Below are 8303 nucleotides of genomic sequence, written 5' to 3'. Positions count from 1 at the left end.
GTTAGTCCTTTTGGAATGCTCCCTTTTGGAATCTAGCTGCTGTGCTTTAAAGAACCCTGCTAGGGATACAGAGACCATCTAGAGGAAAAGAATCAATGTACCCTAGCCCAGCCACCAGCTGAGTGCAGATGCATGAGTGATCCCAGCCAACACTGCATGGAACAGAATAGTGAATTCATGGGAACATGACAATAAATCATTGCTTCAAACACTAAATTGGGGACGGTCTGTAATACAACAGTAGGTCACTGATAACAGCTTTCTCCAGTTAAAAGATTAACGACGTGGTCCGATGACTGCTGGAGGTAAGAATTCAGAAAAAAGACATAAGGATGGAGGAAGAGAAATTCTAGAAAACTGCCTAATAGGGCTTCCCAGAACTAGAACTTCCCTTTGTCACTTCTTAGAGCTCAATGACACCATTACTTCAATGATGTAATAGCCATTCTGGGGACTGTCTTTATGTCATCATTCTATTTTTTTATTTATTTTTTTATTCACTAATACATTTTGTGTTCTCTAAAATTACCTTTTCATCTTGCTTGATTTTCCTTCAGCTAAATTAGAAATTTGTAGTTTTTCCCCTAAAAAATTCAATGGCATTCTTTCTTATAAATTACATTCTCTAATTTTCTTGTCAGCCTGCTTCGAGGAAATCCATGTGTTCAAAATGCTTGCTTGCAGTTTGCTCCATACCAAATGGTTGTTTAATCCAAATATCTGAGCAGCAAATTGAGCTGATCCTTCTGGAGAAAGTATGGTTGAACAGCCAAGACCACTGGGTAGTCGAAGAGAAGAGCACACATCCTGAGCTCCCCAGTCTGGTGTGAGGGGAGGACAGCTGATAACTGGATATGCAGTGTTCCCAGACATCACTGGTCCCAAACCATTCCTTCTGCCTGCCACTGCCACAAATACAGTAGGAATGCCATCCCCTTCATACTCAGCTTTAATCCTCAGAGTTTCATCTGGTCCTTTATGTGCAGATGTTACTCGAAGTTCACATGGAATGCCAAAATTTCCACAGGACTTCTTGATTTTTTCACAGTGACCAAGATCAGAAGTAGAGCCCATCAACACTACAACTCTGCACTGACTTTCTGATTTCAAAAGCAACTCTACTCTCTGTGCAACCCACTCAAAGTTTTTCTTTACCATTTGGAGCCCTTCAGGAGTTACTTCTTTGAGGTCCCGATAAGACTGTTTGTCTTTCTGTTGGCTTCGATCTCCTGATGGCCAGAGTCTCCAGGAATCATTGTCAATAACATCAGCAAGAACAATTTCTTTGGTGGTTACATCAACACCAAATTCAATCTTCATATCAACCAGTGTACAATTCTGGGGCAACCAGGATTTCTCCAGTATTTCAAATATAGCCTGTGTAGCATGACTCATGATACCCACTTCAGTCTGGCCTATAATAAGTCCAGCAAAGCAAAATTTTGCAGCAATCAGCTGTTCCTCAGACCACTGTGGGTCATTATTGGCATCATCCTTGAAAAACAACTCCACTTTAGGTGGGTAAAACTTATATCCTTCCTTGACACCAGGATTTGCTTTGAGAAAAGAACCAGTTGCTATTCTTCTGCAAACCCATTCAATTGGAATCATTTCACACTGGGGTGCAATGAAAGCTGTCTCCCCACATTTTCTGGTGAAGGCAGTTTTAATACCTGCTTCCTGTAATAACTGAAAAATACAACTGGTGATTTTATTTGAGATTGCAGCTTTTCCTTCCAGGTGATTCTTTCTAGCTGCATTTCCTGCTGTAATCTGGTCCTTGGACTGTAGGAGGACTTTTCCTGGACTATCGATAACAATTCATAGACTTCTTTTGTTTTACCCTCATACAATTTTTTACCAATGTTCAGTACCTCAGCTGTCGCCATTATCCTGAGTGGGCTGAGGGCTGCGACCGCGCCGGGAAGCGAGGATCATTTTAGAATGAAGAATCTTTGAGTCTCTAAAGCAAGGAGGTCAACAGACACAGGCTTTGGAGTTCAGTTCTCCTGCCTTCAAGTCCCAGCTCTGTCCCCAAGTAACAACGCAGAATGAATGAACAGGAGTTCTTTCCCAATTATTGGGACTTCTAGAAATTAGGCATATTTTACAATACACGTTTTCTTCAGGACATTGTTCAAGTGAGACCAAGAATGAGAATAAATGAGTAACACGTGGAAATTTTGGGTTCAGACACAAACTCAATATATGAAAGTGGTTACCTGGTTACCTAGAGGTCATCTCCCTGTGCTCAAAAGCCCTTGGATTTGAATTAGGCACCAGAGGACCTGGGTCCTATAACATTTAATTTGGCTCTGTATTTGCAGCTGATACACACGCACACACACACACACACAATTATCCCCATTACAAGTGGGAGGGAGACAAGGGAGTCCAATGTCTCAACTAGTATAGGGCACAGTTTGCTAAACTTCAGAACTCGAATAATGTTTTGTTTTTAAAAGAATTCTCTCAGACCCCCATATGCTCAAAAGTTTCATACAACCGTGAAACAATATTCACACATTTACAAATTAAAGTTAATCAAATATATAAAGCCAAGAGCTAAATTACCCACATTAATTTAATGTGATATTATTATTATTATTTTGAGGGGGACGGAGTCTTGCTCTGTCACTAAGGGTCTGGAGTGCAGTCGCATGATCTCGGCTCACTGCAACCTCTGCCTCCCAGGTTCAAGCAATTCTCCTGCCTCAGCCTCCTGAGTAGTTGGGATTACAGGCATGTGCCACCATGCCTGGCTAATTTTTGTATTTTTAGTAGAGACAGGGTTTCGCCATGTTTGCCTGGCTGGTCTTGAACTCCTGACCTTAGGTGATCCACCCGCCTCAGCCTCCCAAAGTGCTGGGATTACAGGCATGAGCCACCGTGCCTGTCTAATGTGATATTATTTTGCCAACACTTAGCTGCCTTTAGTCTCATGAAGATGGTGCTGGCCATTACTAACAATCCTATACTTCTGTGCTGTTGTACAAAGAGCTGATCACTTTCTCTATTCAAAGTTATGTGAAAGCTTCCTTAGCACAGTGCTCCCCTACCTCATTTGGCCGCCACTTGGGATGCATTAAGTTCTTATCTGTTTCAGTGCAAGATAATTAAAGTTGATAATTAATAAAGATAATTAAAGTTGGCACAACTCTAGACACAAATATGGGCATTAAAATGGTCAAGAATATTTTTATTTTTCAGATTAGCATTGAGTTAAAATTCCATTTTGAGCAAGATTACTATTAGATAATAGCACTGGGGTGGCAGTCAGGTGACCTGGGTTCAAATTGTGTATTTGACACAAATCACAATGTAACATCACTAGAACTATTAGATATTTTGATTTGGGAAGAGGAAAGCTCTGAGAGCCACAAAAAGATTTTTGTTAAAAATCAAAAAATAAGGGCTTTTTAATAGTGAAATCTCAGCAGTGTGGCAGATATGAGGGGACTTTTTCTGGCAGGATGGCTTTTCAATATTTCTTCTGTAATGTTTAACTTCTAACTCTTCCTAGGATTAAAGCTTATCTTCATTTCTCACTCTTTGATTTAATTTTTCCTCCCTCAATTTTAATTCTATCAAACTGTTTTTTCTAAAAGTTCTGGCATATATAGTAGGATTATTTTCATGGTTTCTTTAAATTATACTTTTTACTTCCAAAATATGTCCATTAGTGATGAATAAAACAGCTCTATTATTATGGTTCCCAATTTCTCATTAGGTTTCCAGGAAATAAAATTTCTTCCTCTCAGTCTCAGAAAAAGTTTTGGCTTAAGAAGATTATTTTTCAAATCCCAGGAGAATAACAATTGGAAAATCCACGCATTCTATAGTTTTTGGAATGTATATAAGGTTTTAATAGGCAGAGTTATGAAATGATCAAATTCTCCTAACTCAGTTTCATTATCCTTTGTTTTTTGGAAAACTGTACCCACAGCATCCATGACAAACCCAAAGAGAAGAATTGCAGGGTCTTGACAATGCTTTTCCCTGCATTTGGCGCAGGTAACCGGGAAACATGAATTTCCTATTTCCAGCCAGGCACTTTTTGGAATAGGTGCAGGATCATCTACAGGCGCAGCTGCTGCTGTACTTGAGGGGTCCCAGAACCCAAACACATCTCTTTGAGCAGCCAAATGAGTATCTTCCCAACCACTACCACCTCATTCATTTTTTTCAGCCTGAAATATTAAAGTAAGTCCAAAAAGTCTTTAAAATTTTAAACTTAATTATACCCCTTGGAATCTATGCTTTGGAAAACTGGTATTTTTTTCCTTTAAATAAACCAGTATCTGGAATATGTACATACATACATGCACATATGCATATGTATATTGAAATATGCTTAGAAAACTACTATAGCTTGCAGCCTAGTATGAAAAAGAAAAATCCACTGTTCACTCTTTCATATACTTTTAAAAAGCTTTTCAGAATATACCTAGTGAGCTGTTGTCTGTTCAGTGACGCATACACTTGTTTGTGAAGCAAATCTTATTTCTTCTCTTAGCAGTAACCTATGCGTGCGTGGAGAGATGAAAATGATTTCCACCTTTATATCCTTATATTGTGTGCTCTTTTAAAGGTGAATCTTGTAATGTTCTCTATTCTACACAGAAGTAATAAATACTATCTTTAGGAGATGGTGATTATAATAATGGTGTTCCCTTAACCAAAAAAGTAACAAAGGTATTTTAAATTGTATTTTTATCCTGATAGGGAGATTTCAAATAATTTAGCTAATTTCAACTAATAACTACTGAGAATTAACATTGTTATTTAATGCAATCAGCAGTTGAATAGAACATAAATCCAAGAACTAAGCACTAGGGAAGATGTATAACAGATAATACTGAGAGATTTGTAATTCTCAAAGATAGAAAAGGGAGAACCCAAAGGAAATTAAATGCTGGTTTTCTCAAATAAGATTAGATTTTCTTATTTCTTAAAATTACCCCACAAAGCATATATTTTACGACACATGTAATTTTATAATCTTCTTAAATCTCCAATGTAGATGATATGTGTTTTCTATATCAAGACTTTTTATTTCTATTTCTAGTTACTCTTTCTTTTCCCAAACACCAAAATAAACCATTACTTTATCTTGTTTTCATAAACTATTTGAAAATATAAATTTTAAATATTTATATGTTATAAATGCTGTATCAACTTGCTCACTCTAATAAAGGCACTTAGCATTGTAGTTGCATTTGAGAAATATATAAGCACAATAAAAATTCACTTAATATACTCTAGCATTTCTTCAATAAACAGTGTGAAGTCAAATTTCTATGTAATTTAACAGTTGCTAGTAGCAGCACTGTGTGATACTAGTTGAAAATAGCTACTCTGAAACATGAAGCACAACACAGAGAAATTATTCTATAGGTTTGCTCATTTCCCAGGGTTCTGTCCAGATTGAACCAACTGGTGCAGAAGCATGAACTTGAGAAAGAGCAGTATGAGCAAGCTCAGGTGTTGAGCTTTTTTAGCTGTTTCTCTCTCCCCCCTCCTTCTGTTCTTCCCCTCAGGTCATTTGAAAACACAAATAAAGGTGACTAGCATTTAAAAATGCCAAATAAAGTGGAAAATTACATAAAACAGTAGTTTCCAAAGTAGAATGCAGAAAAAAATATTAAAACTTCTATCTACAGACACTTTTTGTTATTTTCATCTAAAAATAAAAATAAATTGTGCATTTCAGTGGGCATTGCAGCTATTCTGTCTGTCTGATATCCTGGGTTCAGCCCTATTCTTTTATTGATCCCCAGAGTAGAAAAGAGGATCCAGGGGCTGAAACACATTCAGGAGGAGCCACATATCCTCTACAGGCACCAACCATCCAAAAGGAAGGTTTTCTGGTCTTCTAAGAGTCTTTCACTCTGGGGACAGTGTTGCAAGGATGGGAGCTGGACCTTTGGGGCCATTTTTACCTTTTCATTTCTGACCACATGCTATTTGAGATTTCCTTCCTTTCTTCTTTCATTTTTCCTTCCTTCCTTCCATCCTTTCTTTTTTCTTCTTCCTTCTTCCTTCCATCTTTCTTTTTCTGGCCAATGTTAGAGTGCTTAATTTAGTTCAACCATGCCTGGGAGAAAATAAAACCAACTGTAGAAGTCTTAGTAGTCATTGTGCCCACATAAGTCACATAAGTCATTCTGTGAAGCTGTTTTAATATGCTTCTGTCATGAGTTCTCACACAACAGTGCCTATCACTAAGAGGAGATGCTGATGATTTATGAATTTTGTTGACATTATAATGATACTGACTAAATGTGTTGTTGTATTAGAGACTCTAAAGTTTTCAGATGAATGCTCCATCAGGAGAAACAGTTTTTGAGAATGAATATCTTAAAATATATGTTTAAATACATTTAAATAGAATTGTTAGATGCATAATATATAACATATGTTTATATATAGTACATAGATACCTTGTATAATTTATAATGTATAACTATAAATACATTAAATAGATTTAAATTATACATTACATTTAATACATAATATTTATGGACATATCACTTTACTAATTATGCATTATGCAAAACATAAGGTTTTAAAATATAAGGTAAAGAGTAAATAAACTATCATTACAATTTTTTATTCTGTTTGTCTTTGAGAAACTCATACCTTTTTCTCTCACATATGGTGAGTACACTCTGTCCCTAATATTCTGAATATGTCAGTCAGGGTCTAAGTGTGAAAACAAAAGCCTATCTAAAATTTTTTGTGTGTATATAAAATGAATTAGTACTAGGGGTTGCTTACACAGAAAATAGAAGAGATGAGAAACTGGGCAGAGGATGGTGCAACAGCTCAGAGGTTAGCAACTGCAGGGCACCCAGCACATCTGGGTTAGAGGATCCAAGGGGGAAGACAGCAGACCAGGGCCCAGTCACCTGGTGGGAACTGACCAGGAGACACAGCTGCTGCCAGAGGCCTTGCCACAGACAAGAGTCTGGGAAAAATATTCTGACCACTGCTTGCCTTCTTGTCTGCAGTGTCTGGCCAGGGCCTCCCAGTGGCAAACCTGGCTTCATCATATGTTTGGACAACATTGCTGTAGCAGTAGCTCTCCTATGATACAGTGTCAAACAGGGAAAGAGTGAGAATGGAAATGAGGCAAACAGGCCCAGTACCTGCCAGTGGAACTTTCCAGTTTTCCAGATACTTTCTGTTCTTTCATATTTATACATCTTGAAACATCTCCATCCATCTAGCAGGAATGCCCTTCTTTCTTCTCTTTACCTATCAAACTCCTATACATCCATCATGAATGAAGCCATTTATTCCATGAACATTCATGGAGTTTATTCATGAAAATAAGTCTATTTTCAAAACTTTTTTGATTATTCAATAGCTATTGAGCCAGCATTGTCTAATAATTCTTAGCAAAGATTCAGGATTGAGAATGCCTGGATCAGATCCTGGCTCTGCCACCTGCTAGCTGTGTGAGCATGCCTCAGTTTCATCTGTAAACTGGGGATTATAACAATACATATATTATAGAATTGTTAGATGGATAAAATCAGTTAATGTTTATAAAGCACTTTGAACAGTTCCTGGCAGCAGTAGTTTCCTTGTATGTGTTTGTTAAACTAAATATATGAATTTCAAGTCACTTCTTTTTCTGTGCTTCTCCAGCCCTCCTTCCTTATTGCTATCATAGAATTTATTACATTGATCGGTAACTTACTTATTTATCGTTACTGTTAAAGTATGAACTTACCAGGAAGAGTCTGTGATTAATCAACTTTGTATTCTCAATACAAAGAGCATAATAGATGCTCAATAAATATTAGTTTAATTAACTAATCACTTTATCTAAACCTCCCCCGTGTCACGAATCAAAAATCAAATGAGGAGTGCAAAAGCAAAGATATTTTTAGGAGTTCAGAGAAAAGGGTCTGTTGGACTTGACATTTATGAGAAGGTGGCAGTAAGCTTTTAAAAATTAGCTAGGATTTAGACATGTAAAGCTAATGAGAGAAGCTGGGGGGAAATCTGAGCAAAGGCCTGGGAGTGGGAAAATGTGGGGACATGTGCAGGAACAGTAAGTGAAAGGTGCTCCATTAGACGTGGTTCAAAATGGTAGGTGGGAAGATCCACTTTATAATGCGGGCCAAGAACTCTCAATCTCTATTTCACTGTGATACCGTTAATGAACACAAATTATAGCTGCATCATTCACCTTTGCTTGCTCAAGACGAACTACAGCTGCTTGCTTGCCATTCAAGAAAACACATCCATCTATCTATCTATCTATCTATCTATCTATCTATCTATCTATC

General features: G+C 37.3%; 1 pseudogene across 1 annotated transcript; it reads right to left on the bottom strand.

The window, feature by feature from the left end:
• Positions 1-482: 482 nt before the first annotated feature.
• On the bottom strand, positions 483-2122 carry LOC100597748 (annotated as a pseudogene). Its single transcript, XR_121473.4, has one exon. The product of XR_121473.4 is annotated as a multifunctional protein ADE2 pseudogene (transcript).
• Between the last annotated feature and the right edge of the window lie 6181 nt (positions 2123-8303).

The sequence above is a fragment of the Nomascus leucogenys genome, chromosome 14 (genome assembly GCF_006542625.1).
Source record: "Nomascus leucogenys isolate Asia chromosome 14, Asia_NLE_v1, whole genome shotgun sequence".
Lineage (NCBI taxonomy): Eukaryota > Metazoa > Chordata > Mammalia > Primates > Hylobatidae > Nomascus > Nomascus leucogenys.
This window is presented reverse-complemented; position numbering and strand designations above follow the sequence as displayed.